The sequence below is a fragment of the Aphidius gifuensis genome, linkage group LG3, assembly GCF_014905175.1.
Source record: "Aphidius gifuensis isolate YNYX2018 linkage group LG3, ASM1490517v1, whole genome shotgun sequence".
Lineage (NCBI taxonomy): Eukaryota > Metazoa > Arthropoda > Insecta > Hymenoptera > Braconidae > Aphidius > Aphidius gifuensis.
Window position 1 is genome coordinate 3,386,552 of NC_057790.1, and position 16,876 is coordinate 3,403,427.

A 16,876-nucleotide genomic window follows, 5' to 3' on the forward strand; every position below is an offset into this window, starting at 1 on the left:
AAGTGTCAAAAAAAAAAAAAAAAAGAATATCAAAAAAATTTAAAAAAAAAAAAACTGTGCGTGATTATCATAGTGTATAAGTTTTTTTTTTAAATTCAATATGTGATTAAATCGAATCATCAAAAATAGTTTAATTGATAAAAAAATATTTTATTCCAACTGAGTTCATCGACATTACGAGTGTGTTAGAAAAAATAATACATATAAAATTTTTCGAGTAAAATTATTTGGCCTGTTAACATTCGTGAAAGAAAATCAGAGTACGTTTTTTTTTTTTTTTTTTAATTATTTAAAATAACGTTTGAAAATAAAATAAAAAAGAAAATGTGTGGTACCCCCTTTGCTGCCCCCCTCTGCAAAAGTCATGAAACGCGTGCGGCATGTCAGATTTTGATCTGAATGAGATAAGAAAAACCGGTAGTCTCTCTCTCTTGAATTTTATTTTTATTTTGCCCTCGTGTAGCACGTGATATTGCGTACTGATTAAACAAACAGCTTATTGTTTACAAACTTACTCTCAAACAAAAGTGTTAACTAATAATATTGAAAAAATAAATTGAATAAATATATTAAACAATTGTTTAAAACATATTTATAGAATTTATTTTTATACACAAGAGATATGAGAATGTGTGATTCATTGCGAATGCCGGTTTTAGAATTTTTATCATCATCGTACTTGTGTGTGATATCTTGATGATATACCTTCTTGGTGAGAAAGATAGACTGCCATTTCATTCATTGACACGACGATAAAATAAAAATTATGAAAATTTAATGTCCAAGTATAATAAACCTTGTCAAATAATTAGAATATTTGCGTTAAATTTAAAAATAAAAACAATAATTAGTATAAAATACATATATAAATGTGTGATATTTCTTTTTATTATTTATTTTTTCATTAACAAATATAATTAAAGTGTTTGAGATAATTTTTTTTTTTTATTATTTATTTTAACGTTGTATGTTCTCTTTTTTTTTTTTATGGATTTTTACATTGAGCTAATTTTTAAGACAAACTTTGTCACGGTTACTTCATTTACTGTTCGCTTATATTTCATAATCTAAAACACGAGTACTAACTTTTTAAATAAATTTTAACGTTATTTTATGAATTTTTAATATTGCTGATATCATTAACGCTACATGTTTAAAATTGTCTAATAAATTGTCCTTGAAATTTTTATATTTTTAAAAAAATATAATTATAATTATTATTGATTTTTAAATTTGACAGTATGTGGAAAATTATATTTATCCGGTATCTCAAACACGCGCTACTGTATTTGTAAAAATAAATAATTTTTAATACCACACGCTTTTTTTTTTTTTTGCAAATTTTATATACTCCGACACAAAAGTTTTCGTCCGTCGGATGCTTGCGTTGAAGTCTCCATGTCACGCAATGTGTACATTTGCTGTTTAATAAAAATCTTTTTATTTTTTTTTTCTTTTAAACCAAGTTGACTTATACCCGCAACTACTGGTTAAAATATCAGTTCCTTTATTCATTGTGTTGTAGAAAATTTCTCAGTATAGAGATATACAAGAAAAAAACCACTGAGATACAAAAATAAAAAAAATAAATAAATGTAAATAAAAATATGCAAGCCACGAGACACGTAGTTTTTTGTGTTGTGTACCCCTTTGTGTAAATAATATTTATTCGTGACTATTCAAGTTGAGAATAAAATAATTTATATATGGCGCGTGCGATATTACATCAAATATATTTAGTAATTGTGTTACTCAAAAATTAAAATACACGCGCTTAAATAATGAAAATATAAAAATCACAAGAAAAAAATTATACAGTCAAATGATATAGACAAGAAATTATAAGAAGGGTTTTTTTTCTCTGTATAGTGGACTATGATTTTGACAATTCAAAGATCGTGTGGCTTATATGAATAAATGGCAAAATTAAATACATAAATAAATAGCAAGTAGCAGTATTGTGTCAACATCAATGCACATTATTATTATAATAAATAATATACAAAAAATTACTTGACAAGTGTCTAGAAATAAATAAAAAATATCTCTTTATCTCTAATTTTAGTCATCTTTTAAATATATATCCAAAAAAAAAAAATATATAATCGTAGACGTGTTTTTTTTATTATTGTTGATCGTATCATTCGTGTGAATGGACAAAAAAAAATTTCAGACTTAATCGTTCTTGTGATACATAACGATTGATAGTCACGAAATATGGTGAATAATTTGAGACAGGTTTATAACGTAAAATTAACCACGATGTTAATTCTATGTAAAAAAAAAAACCAAATGAATTTTTATTTATTTATTATTTTTTTTGGGTTCTTGGTGATTATCTGTAAAATATATTTGAAATTATAAAAAAAATAACATTATCAGTGATAGAGAGAGTGAGAGAGGGCGAGACTGATCGTGTCATTTGGTGTAAAGAATGAATACCACCGGGTATGTGAGTGTTTTTATGTTGACACAATGCTGTTTATTATCATAATCTATTATTGAGGTTCACACAAACGCACGCGTGCTTTACTTAAACATTTTGCTTAATTTTTTTTTTTTTTTTTCATCATCAAAGACTATCTTTAATGCTTCCTGTCATTTTTACTAGACCTTATACTTGAACTTATAATATTGAGTAATATTTTTATTACTTTGCAACTAAACTTTCCAAACAATTTGGTTTTTCTTTTTTTTCTATTTACTTGTCATTATTATTACAATAACAATATAAAATTAATTTCCATAATATTGAATTTATATGTATATTTATTTAAGAAATTATATTTAAAATATAAAAATAACAAAATAAAACGTGACTTGACTAGAAAAATATATGAAAATTAAAAACAAATAAAATACTCCAAAATTTATATTTCATCATATTTATTTTGAATAATAATTTTACTTATATTTTTTTAAAATTAAATATAAATATTTTTATCAAGTAATAATTATTATGATATTAAAATTTTTTTGTGTGTGTGTTTATAAATTTTTTCAAAGTGAAGATATATAACCGAGTAATTTTAAATTGCAATGAGAGGGACATGAAGAGGTCGATGAGAGAGGAATGAACGTTTGCTTGCGCGTGAATTGCTATAAAACTTTGACTATCTTTTACTTTACCCCTTCTTTATAAACAGTATAAATATATATATATATTTTCCCTCTTGCATTTCTTTACTCCGCCCTCTTTAACATCGTGGTAAAACTCTTGGGATCGTAAAGATTGACTTTGTCGTTTGAAACTGGTTTACTTCCACTCTGAACATATACTCAAACGACAACCAAAGTCAACGACATCCGATATACCGGTGCGTGTATTAAACTACTCTCTCGTCTTTATTCTGTCGTCGTTGTTGTGTTGACGTTAAATTTATATTCTGCTCCAACTTTATCATCATCAAAAATTATCAAAACTTGCATATATTCTCATTTGAAAATTGTGTGCAGTTATTTATAAAAATTCGTAGAAAAATATTATCAATGACAATATTACATTTACAAGAAAAAATATATATATTGTTGCTTTTAATTTTTTAATTTATTCATTTGCATATTTACAGAAAATTTTTTTTATGAACATAGCTGTTTAGAGTCACCAATGTGTATAATATGTACAGATAAAATATAAGTAAAATAAGGGATTGCTTTTTGACCCGGTCTTTTATACAACAACATACGCATGTTACGTATTCCGGGTTCGACCGGTCGTACATATTATTTACCTCTCTCCCTCGTAAATCTATCTCTTGATATATCCCGCTGATCGTATTGTCATGGTATTAGCTACCATTGTGATATCTCAAATATCCAAATACACGTTAATATGTATATGTGTGTATATAACATTCATCTAAACATTGTTTAACTATATATAGTCAAAATATATATGCGTATTATAAAGGGCAAATATATATGAAGAATATAAAATAAATATAAATAAATATAATAAATCATGATAAATAATCAAAACAAGTTGAATCAATCGTGACAGGTTGAAAACTCATCCGAACTAATTATTGAGGCCAGATGAAATGATGAACATCTGTCACGAGTTTTATATAATTTTAAATTAAAAAAATAGAAATATAACCTAATGTGAATTTTATTAATTATTTTAACATAAATTTTATATTAAATCTTGATAAAATTAAACGGCATTTTGTTTAATGTTTTTAGAAATAATTTTTTATAATTGACAATAGACCAGAGCATCGTCTTGTTTATTTTTTCTTTTTATTTTTTTATTTCACAATTATTTATAATAAATTATTTTCAATATAACATTAATTATTTATTTATAAATAATTTTACATTTTAATTTGGTTAAATATATGATACAGACAATTTTTAAATTAGGTTATTTGAAAAATATATATATTTTTATATAATGTAATTCGTTATTGTATAATTTGAAAAAAAAATAGAAAAAAAATCATCAAGTTATTCCAGCTATTGGCTGTACTTGTAAAGTGCTCGTTTAGTAATGACAGTCAATCGTTGAATATATTTATGTACATGTATAAATATATATATATAATTATTTTCCGTTCAATGCTCCGCAAAACCGCAGACAGATCTATGGTCTTTCCGTCGCGCGACAACGAAAAATTCCATCTCGTCGCCCTCGTGACTTATGTGTTATATTCCTCAATGCTTTTATATACATAACCAAAGAACATTCTGATTGCCATTTAGTTCTCCCTCTTTTACGCCATCATCTAGACCACGAAACCATATAAGTCTATAAAATCAATCAAAAAAAAAATATATACAAACACAATGTCATAAATTTTTACTCAATTTTATTTATTTATTATTTTCATATATTTTAATTGTAAAAATTTATTATTTTTTATAAATATACAATTGACATATGCCTGAGATAGTTGCTGTGTGTATAACATGATGTATATGTTTGTGTAAATCAATGATCATTGCAAATACAGTAGCTAAAATCACGACAATCTATACTGGACAGGATTATTTTTTTAAACTTTGTTATTCTCGCGATTGGAGTTGTTTAACAACGTGAAACTTTAGTGAATTCACCATCACAAATATCCAAACAGTAGTATCATATATATGTATGTATTTAAGTTGGCCTAATGAATGCCCAAGAGCATCAACCAGACAGATACACGTTCGGTCAAATTAATCCGTCTGACTAACGAATCAACTTATTTGAATATCCTCAATGTTTTTTTCTTCTTTTCATTTTTAAATGATTTTTTTTTTTTCTTTTCTTTTCCATTTTTTTTTTTTTTTCTTATTACTGTCGTGTCTTCTCTTCACCTGCCCGCGAGCTGGCTCTCACACTCTCACAGTCATTTCTTTCTCTAGCTTCTATGATTTTAATCTCAACTAATCCCTCGTCCCTGATGTTTCGTGCTCATAATCTTTTTTTTTTTTTCTCATTTTTATTTTATAAAATTTTTAAGAAAAAAACAAATATATTTATTATTATTTTCCATCTTGTCGTTTTTATTATTATTATTTTTTTTTTTTAATTTTTTTCTGTCAGTAATATAGTATATAGAGTCACATGCGCGCGCATACACATATGATGGGCTATAACCGGCCCCAGTGAAAGACCCAATAGTCCCCGGGACAATGGGTCCTGATTGCGGATTAGGGATTAAAAGAGACAAAAGACCAAGGTGAGCTACAGTTTCGTAAATAAATAAGAACGCGCAACCCGGCTGTTTTATTCTCTCGTTGTATAATAAACCTTTTTTTTTTTTTCATCATCATCACTCGTTGTGCTTTATTATCATTATCATTATTTTTACCCTTTTTTTTTTTGCTTTTAATTCTCACTCAACCGTTTGTGAGTATAACGCGCGTATGGCTGTACGGGTGGCGCGTAAGACTCACTGACGCCAAGATATTTTAATTGATAAGGATTTAGCCGTCGATGAATTATGGCCCAGGATGAAAAAGAAAGAGAGAGAGGAAAGGGGTAAATAACATTGTACTCTTGGCACTCGAGTTCGGTGGGTGGTTCAGGGGATCACCGGAAAAATAATGTGAACTGGCAATATTGGGAGGGAATGTTATTCTGTATATGCATTTATTTATTCATATGATGCAAGTGTGAGAATAAGAGAGAGAGGAGAAAAAAAATTGCCCAAAGGGCTAAAATCGTCGTGGTGGCATGACAAGTATTCCCTCTGCGTGTGTCGGGTGTGTTGCTTGGGTGAAAGCGATGAGATCATTGATAAGATGTGTCCGGTCGGGTAGATAGCTATTGGCCGCGAATAATCAACGATGTTTCTGGCTTTATAGATGTGTGTATATTATTTTTATGTAACTCATTTGTGTATAATTATTATTAGTCTTTTTATTGTACATGAAAAAGGCGCCAAAAAATTTCTCCCCTCTTCAGCAAACTGTACGTTTTTTTTTACCCCATTTGATCAGCAAAAAAAAAAATCATTCTTTTTTGTTTAAAAACGCCCATCAGCTGCTTTTATTTATTTTTCAAGTCTATTGTTTTTGTTATATAAAAAATTAATACTTCAAGAGCCCTTTTATGTTTTAGAATATATTTTAATCTTTTTTTTTTCTGGCGGGATGATTAGAATTATTTAAATGTTTAAGATTTTTTTTTGAGCTGTTACAAAAAGTGTGATTGTGCTTTGGATGAATCTGTACACGTGTTTCAAGAGTAATTTAATAAAAAAAAAAAAAAATAGTATAACTTAATCATTTGGACATGTATAGACGTCCTGGTGCGAAAATATAAATTCAATGTGGGCGATATGGATGGAACACGCCACACCTCGCGCATATTTGGACAGTGATGTGGTGACACACACGATCGTATATACTCTCTTCATAAGCGGATGTTAGTATAGCCATTTTATTTATTTTTTTTCTAAAGGAAATGATATCTGATAAAATGAAAAATCTTCTTATCATATATTATACATATATGAATATACATATTTAATTTAAATATATTGTTTATCTAAAATTTCTATTAAAATGCATGTTGTTTTAATAAAATTGTTGTATTTTTTTTGTTTGACGCTTGCGTGTCAGTTAACTTTCAATTTGCACACCTTATAAAGTGTAAAAAAAAAAATACCTTCAATCATTTTTCTGCATCCTAAACACGCAATCGTCCAAGTATCAGTAAACTTCAATTCGGTTGTTTAAAATTAATGCATATATAGCTAATAACAATATAAGATTATTGTTTTTCTTATTTTAAACTAATTTTTATTGTGGGTGGTAAATTGTGTGTATATATATATATATAATTCTTGTTGTGTCAAGTTGTGGGTATGAAAGTGACGTTCAACGAGTTATCGATAGCCTTGAGGTGTCATTCGTCGGTTAATTTAAAAGAGAAGAGTAGAGCTTGCGACGTGTCGCTGGTATACATACATATGCCCGATTGCGAGTCATGTTAATGTCATTTTTGTTTAATACTTTAGCACACGAAAGTATTAAACTATCTTCGTATAAATGAAATATGAAACTCAGGAACTTATCAAAATTGTCTACCATGCATAAAACTCTCAGATGTCAGTTATATATTAATAGATGTATTACAGAATAAACAAATAATATGAACAACATTTGATTATAAAAACAATGTATTTCAATTTATTATTATATTAAAATATATAAAAAGTAATTATTATAAAATTAATTTTGCAAATAATTAATAAAGTAACATAGTAATATTTTCAATAGTTTTTGTTAATTTAAATAAATAAATGGTCATAAAAATATTTATAGAAAAATTGTCACATGATATACGAAATTAATTTTGCCAGAGAATTAACATGCAAACATTTTGATAATATTCCCATAGCTCTTATTCATTTTAAATAAATAAAAGCTATAAAAATGCTTGGCAAAATGTTACTAATATTAATTCTAAACAAATAAATATAAACAATAATGACAACATTTTCCTTACTATCACATGAATTTTATTTATTTAAAAATAAAAAGTGTAAGTATCAGCTAAATATTATCTGAAATAATTTCGTATAAATACATTACAACATTTTTTAGCTACCATTTTATAGCTTTTTATTTATTCAATTAATAAAACTATGGAAAATATGAAACTAATGAAAGGATGTTACTTCTACATCTATTAATTTCTTTGCTAAATATTTTTTATGAATTACATGTAACAATTTCCATAGACATTTTTTCAATAGTTTTACATAAATATGAAATGACTATGGAATCTGTTGAGTAGCGAATGAAACTTATAATGTCCTGATATTATTAATATAATAATATAATATTAATACTGACAATAATATTCAATTAAATATTATTAGTTAATAATAATTGTTTTATTTTCGAATATTTTATTATATTTTATTATTTATATCGTCATTTGGAAAAAGCTAAAGTCCATTTTTAGAATTTTTTCTAAAGAAAAATGTGATTGCGAATTTTCTTTTTGCATCCAATTTTAACTTAAAGAAAAAAAAGTGATTATTTCAGATTTCGCTTTTCTTCATTCAAAATCATTTTTAATAAAGATGAATTTGTAATTATTTTTATGCTTGATAATAAATATGTATAATTATCAGTAAACAATCAATAATTTAAAAATTGATTAAATGAATTTAAATAAAATTGAAAGTATGCCCTTCATCTTTTATCAAAAATTATTTTGATCTGGGAAAAAACTAAATCCTTGACATAGCTCTTTTATCCTTGCATCAAATTGTTACATTTTGCTTTTTTAATTATTAAAAATTTGTGAAAAACAAAATTTATAAATTTGCACTTACGTAAAATTGACGTTTTTGGCACTTGGCTTCATTCTTTAATGAGAGATATAGTGATACTATCATATTATTACTAATATTATATTGATATTATTGTTAATCATAATATTATTGGAGTTATATTATTTATAATAATATTATTCATATATAACCATGAGTATAAATAAAATAATAATTTCAAAATATCATCGATAATAATAAATATGTATAATATTGTGACAGCAACAATAATATTATCATTTATATTAATATCAGGATATTAACAATATGAATAATAATATTCTAACTTCATATATAAATATTGATAATTATTAGTATTGTATTCAAAATATTATTATTAGTATTATTATTGTATTAATCTATTTGAATAATTGGTAATATTATCAAAATTATTGTTGTTCATAATTATCATTTATATATATTTATAATAATTTTATTGTTATTATCAATGTTCTTTAAACGATGATTATTGTTGTACGTTTCATGAATTTTTTAAAATCAATTATTTAAGTATTAAACTCAGTTGAACTGTTTAATAATATTTAAATAAATAAACAAACAAAAAGTGCATATAGTGACGTTGATAGTTATACGTATATATAGTGCATGTATAATGCTTGCCGTATGGCAAGTATGTAGAAATATTAAACGTGCCATAATATAGATATACGCACTAACTATCATATGAATTTTTGTATTCGTAAAATTTTACGTGTTATGGTTTATAAAGAATTAATTGAGCCAAAGAATTGTAAGATCACTGTCGAACTTATCAATAGTTTTAAAATATTCAATGTTTTCTATGACAAAAGTCTGAAAGTATAATTATTACTATTATGTATAATTAAAGAATGATTATCTTAAATTTAAATTATGAGCATTAAAAATGGTAAATGTGACGTAATATATAAAATTCGTGTCTAAAATTGGTATGAAAGTATGAAAGTATGACCTTGAGGTATCATCGGTATTCGAGGTTTACGAGCTTATGATAGCGGTATTATACAGCCCGATTGCGAATATAAGCTTCTCTTCTTGCTGAACTAGTTTTTGTATCCTCGAGCGAAAACGTGTGTGTAGTATACTCTCTCGCATCTTTTCTATATATATATTATGTCCACCCAATCTATACCAATGTGTGTCTCGATAAACTTGAGATTCAAAAACACAACGATCGCCACCATGATGTGTTCCTTCTGTATTATCCCCACTGTTCTCTGATGGACCACACCGCTTCTGTTAAATAAAAACTCATGGAATTACATTACCAAATATCAATACATTTTATCTTTGTTTAAATTCAATTTTTTCATCATTTAAAAACATTAAATTTTCATTGCGTTGACTTAACAATGATTATACATTGTAAATAGTCATAAATTTTCTTAGAAAACCACAAGATATCATTATTTAAACTTTGATAACTTGTATGTTTCATCATATTTGAATTGATATTTTTTATGATCATATGTTTATTTTTGGTCAGTTGATCATTGTAAACCCCTGGACGTTTAGGGATGTGTGACGGATCGATATATATAAACTCTCGGGGGTGGCCATACATAGTAGGTTTAGTATCAGGTGAATTGACGGGCCAAGGGGAACCCCGTCAAATATTTGATCCGCCCACAAGATCTACCATACGATTACCGTAAATAGACTACCATCAAAATTGGATTTACAAAATCACAACAATATCAAATGTTTTATCCTTACATAAATTCAATTAATATATATAAAAACAAATTGTTTATTATAATTTATAAAAAATTAAAATAGAAGAAAAAATTATCAACCAAGTATATATGATGTTATAATTTGAGAGAAATAAAATCCACACCCAAATGAATTGTTATTTTGAGTAACTGTGAGCTTGTTTTATATGCAACATCCTTTTTCCTACTTGGTGAAATGATACGGCTACATACTGACCGGTTAGTTGTAAATTACATTGTACCAAGCATTAGTTTTATTTTTTATTTTATTTTTAATCTTTCCACTTACTTTTGCAAAATAGGAGCCACATATACATCCACACAGGAAAATGTACGGTTTCCGTGGGAGTCAATTTATTCTTTACGCGCACACAACAACATTTATTACAGATATATGAATGTTCACAAATCATTATAAAAAAAAATAAAAAATAATATACAAGTCTCCTCACATCGTTGGGTATCGAGTTGAAATACTCAACTAATAGTATATTTGATTTATTTTCAAGTTCTTTGTCACAAGAAATCAATCGACCTCGTTATAAAACTCCATTGAAAAATATTATTTCTTTTTTCATATATATATTTATTCTCGATCTAATTAAGTTTCTTTGATAATAATTACAAGTTGAACTAATTGATATCATTGCGTATATTGAGAGTTTAATTGTCTTGTTCAATGCACAATAGTTTATATGAAGAAAAAAAAAATAGAAAAAAAATAGTATACAGTTGGATGAAGTTTGCTCAATCAACACATTGCCAATGATCATAAATTATTAGATAGAAAAATACTTTGATTAATTGTTATTTTTTTTTTCTTCGACTTATTTAATAGTCAATATAAATTTATGGATAAGATTTATATTCATAGCATTTTTATTTTTAATGATCATCAATAAGTGTTGTTGCCATATGGCTCGTAGATGAGCTCGTTGTCGATAGCTCAAAATTTAAATTGTCATTTAGATAGTGAAAAATAATTTCCCACACTGATTATAAAAATTTTTAAATATTTTAAATATTAAGCTTTTGGGAAAAACCAAAAAAATTTCTTTTAATCTTTTGTCTAAAGCAAAATGGGGTCTGGGATTAGTCGATAGAGTCGACAAGGAATTTCTTTCTTCTACTTATTTATTCATCTCCCCTACAGTGTCTTTCTAGTTAATTGCTTCAGCACGTTGGTGCAATTAATTCTCAACGAAATGAGTCGAGAGAAATAAGAATGGAACACAAACTGAGAGGAAAAAAAAAAATGTCTGGTCAGTTGTGTGATGTTACACACATGCTAAGACCTTCACAGTCTTTGGCCTCTTGTCGTACAATAACCATTTAAAAATGTGACCTGCTACGACTATCAGCTTATATGCCTATTATATTTATTCGTATACCTGAACTCGAAATAAATATACAAAAAATTAAATATATTAACTCAAATTTCAAAGAATTGAAAATAGTATAAAATTATTTTTTTTTTTTTAATCATATAGTCTTTATTCAAGCGTAATTAATTTGTAATTTTCGTATTTTGCTTGAATTCATTGGATCTTTTTTTATTTTTTTTCAAAATTTTTTTCATTATTATTATTTTTTTTTCTTTCTAGTTTCTAATTTTCTCTCAATCTTCAAGTTTCACCGCCCCCTCTTTTCGACCCCTCGGACGTTTCTATTGTTCTATTCATATGCAGGTAGATATATATTTTTTTTTTTTTCCTCATAAAGGTACAAGGAAAAACACCTATTATTTGTAGACAACATGCCTCTATCATAAAATATATCTGTAAACAATAAAGAGATTTTTTCATTTCATTCGTCCTTTAAAAAAAAACATTTTTTCTTTATCTTTTATTTTACATTTTTAAGTTTAAACAAGAGATTTTTTCTCTTATTTTTTTGACAGTCCCTAATTTTCTCTAGATCTAATAACAATGGTGCAATAAAAGTTTTTAAAATTAACATTTTTTTTTTTCAATGATAAAAGAGACCACCTTTAGGCGTCACAAATATTTCAAGTGTTTGTCAAAGTATTTAGAAATTTTTAAATGATGTTTCATGTTAATGTGATAATAAAATAATGAAAAAAAAAAAAAAAGAAAGTACAAAGAAGACGAAGGAAGTATTTCATTTCTTTTCTTTTTTTTTTTGTTCATTAAAAGCAGGTGTGTGTGAGTGAGTGTGTTGGATTTTGATTATAAATTGATTCAGTTGACAATATGCATTCGTAAATTGTTATGCCAAAAACGGTCCAGTAAAAAAGAAAAAAATAAAAGATGAATTGCTAGATTTATAAAAGTAGGATATCCGTGTGAATTCGGTGGTAATACAAAGTAGCAATACGAGATTAACAATAAGACCCTGTATTATTATTATTATTTTATTTTTTCCCGGAAGATGAATACTGACATTGCTATGCAAGAGAGAAAGTGAGTAAAAAAAAATCATGATAAAAAAAAAGTGAGAGTGAAAGAACGGGATGCAAAGCAAGGACATTTTTGAGCCAAGTTTTTCGAGGACAATGATGAAAATTCATCATGGTCGAACAATATTACAAAATGAAAGTAAAAAAAAAAAGAGAGAGAAAAAAGAAAAAAAAAAATTAGTTTTAAAAATGTGTAGGGGTGGAAATGTATGGATTTAACAACAATTGTGACCATTTGAGCCTATGAATTATTTTTTTTTTCTTTCCATAAGTCCAGTGTATATAATACAAAAAAGATGCCAATCCAATGGCACACCTGGTCAACGTTTACCTGCGTGTGTTTAAATTTTATACCCTCTTATTGGACCCACCTGAAGTTGACAGCAACCAACACCACTTCCCCTCAATATTATTTCGACAACTGGAAAAACTCAACACCTGCTTTAAAAATATTACAAAATTTTGAAAACTAATTTGTGACATTTTTTTTTTTCATAAAATTTACTTATATTTAATTTTATTTTTTTTATTAATGTATTCTGATTGGTTATGAACGAAAAATTGGGGTAAACAAATTGAGGTATCTTTTGATTATGAGGGTTGGTATTGATTTTTTTAATAACACATTGAAAATAAAATATTATAAATATTGTGTCGTCTCAGTGGTTAACATGAACAAGTCGGTATTTTCCTGCACCCACATTAACAAACAAAAAAATAAATAAATAAATGAAACTCAAATTCAATGGAGAGATACATTTGAAATCACACGCGTTTTATGTGGGCGATGAAAAGAAATTGTTGTCTTTTTAGTTGTTATTATTATTGCATTTTGTCTGATGATGATCATCATTATCATCATGTGCACATAAACATGTCTACCAGTTTGTGCATCAAGACACTTTTCTCACTGTATATTATAATACAGACAATAATAAATATACAAATTCCAAGGATTTACCATTAAGCATCTCATCATTACTTATCCTTTTTTGTTTTTAATTTTTATATTTATACACATACTTTTTATTTAAAAAAAGATATGATCCAAGTTGAGATCACATTTACATGCTCATGTCATCATGATAATTCTCAACAATTAATAACATACAATGAATTAAATTGATTGTAAATTGTTGATGATGGCTTGAATTGTTACTTGCACTCACTTTGGAATATCTTTTTGGAATATTGTATACGTCTTCAAGTGCATTAAGTATGAAAAAAAAATAAATAAACTACAGTGTAGGTGTAAAAATGTATAATGATAAATTAAAAATAAAAACAGCTACATTTGTGTTTATTTGATGCAAATGAAAAATACTAAAAATCTTGATTGTGTCTTTGTGTTTTGATGCATTCCATCTAAACAAATAACTAGATTTTTATTTTTTATTAAATCTTGAATATATTATTTTTCCTCACCACAATTAATTTATTTATTTTTTGACATTTAATATGATAATATAAATTTATTATTTTATTTATAAATAGATTTAAAGATTTAAAAAAAAAAAATAATTTTAAAAGTCAATTAATTGATTAAATTTACTATTATTGTGTGTTTGTGTTTATGACTCATCATTGGTCAGTTAACCATCAAGCAAAATAAAAAATAAAAATATAATCAGAGCGATGATGGCGGCGCTCGCGTTTATATATACGAGTCATGAAAAAGTAAGCCCGTTAGTCTTGCATCGATACACCTTTCATATCCATCAAATACAAGCAACGTCCTTCATTTTCTCCAATGATCACCTAAACTTGCTCAGTTCACTTACTTGCTTACTTTCTCTTTGTCTTTTTTATCTCTTGAAACATTTATACCTCTTTTACCCCACTAAATGGAGTACAAAATAATAATATACATACATATAACATCATGGTGTGTGCTGCTTCAAATTATCCACCTTTCTTGTATTATTATATTATTACTCCTTTTCTTCTCAACTTGCTCTCATGATTATTCATTTATTTATTTATTTATTTTTTTTGATATAATATTAAATTCTTTTCCATCTACACTTGATGTTGCAATTTAGTGCAACTCACTTTGATAGTTTGATATATATTTTACTTCATATTATGATTAACAACAACTGGTCAGAATTTACAGCACGTACCTTCACCATTGACTCTCTCAGTTTTACTCCGAGTAAAACCATATCGTATATATATTTTTAATGATAACATGAATAATTTAGTGTCCCAGTCTTTGCTTTATATATATGAAAATGGACAGCTATATATAAAATGACATTTGATGATTCTCTCTGCATTATTGCACTATGTAATATTCACAAGAAATACATAACCCAATAAAAAATTATAAATTGATACCATTTTACTCTATCATCTTTATATTGAATTTATATACAATTTACATATATATATTTTTTATAAATCATTTCTATTGGTATATTTATATCTATTAATTCATGTAGAATTTTAATTTTTCTATAATAAAATAATTAAGTGGGCGATATTTAATATATATATATATAAATATTTTAACAACCCACACTAATTTTATAAATATTGAAAATTTAATTTATAATAATAACAATAATATGACAAATAAAAAAAAACATTAAGAGAATTAATCGATTCATCGTAGAGGGTCTTTGAACGTGTCACATCATTCGAAGATGAATTCAAAATTAGATAATGAATGAAAAAAATAAAAAAAAATATAGTTAGATCTGAGTGTCCATATGAAGAGATAAAATACATTTGCAAAATAACGAATTGATAAATGACGACTTAGTTATTCAAGGCGTTTGATTGATGCCGAGGCGTGGCTCAAAGTTTTTAACTCATTCCCCACTAGAGGTCACGTCTCGACGACGACTCTCCTGTTCGTTGATTCTTTGAATTTACCACACATGCATAATTATTTTTCACATATATGAATCTATTCTGTCGAATGAATCCAAAATAAAGCTCATATATATATATATGAATGCATCTTTTATCTCTGCATATGTATATGTATTTGTATAGGTTTGATTTAATCCCAGGGACCACACGAAGGACGAATAGCAATTAGTAATAATTCTGTCAGACAATGAGCCCGCATGTGATGCGTATAAAGAGGGAAAAGACGCAGGACAATAAAAGATTCATGTCGTATTTTTAATGGACGCGAATATGTACATCATATATATACTTTTGATTGGTTTACAAGATCATATACTGATCCAGTATGTATCTATAGCTGCATACACAAATTAACAAAAGTATTATATATGATACAGATATAAATATATACAATAGACGTTCAACGATCCTCTTTTTTCCATCATCATTATCATTATCATCATCATCATCATCATCAACAGACCAACTCAATGAAAAATAATAAAATAAAAAGATTATTACGAATGTGATTATTGAGAAGCGTACGCCATGACGATTGTCGTGCATATCGCGTCGCCCACTTCCGTGATAATTGCAAAGAGCCGTTTTCATAATGTTTCTTTCTTCGTCTTTTGCATCTTATTTTTCACTCACAATCCTCCTACTTGTTCATTATTTTTTTTTTATTCATTTATCCATTTAATATATATATGTTTTTTTTTTTTTCTTTCTTTTGCTCATCGATGCCATTTTCTACCGCGTCATCGTTAATGAATTATCGTCCAAAGTCCATGACCCAGCAGGACAGACGTATCACTCCAGAATGAAAAAAAAAAAAAATATATTTATATAAATTAAATTATAAGAGGGGTATATTTTCTTTTATTTCATTTTACTTCTGACTCTTGTATTCTTGTATTATCTCGTTGAATTAAACGGCTAAAAGCACTGACTTTTATAAGGGAGATCATGAATGAAAAAAAAGAAAAAAGAGGGATAATATTTGAACGATTGAATTAACAAAACCGGAAAATATATTAAAAGTTTAAGAAGAAATTAAATAATATTATTTCATGTTTTTTATTTATAAATTATATTTGGTAATT

At 26.5% G+C, this 16,876-nt stretch overlaps 1 protein-coding gene across 6 annotated transcripts in view; it reads left to right on the plus strand.

Annotated features, from left to right (window-relative positions):
- Window positions 1-16,876, plus strand: part of LOC122851467 (zinc finger homeobox protein 3) — a 199,444-nt gene that overhangs the window by 92,791 nt on the left and 89,777 nt on the right. The window lies entirely within an intron of this gene.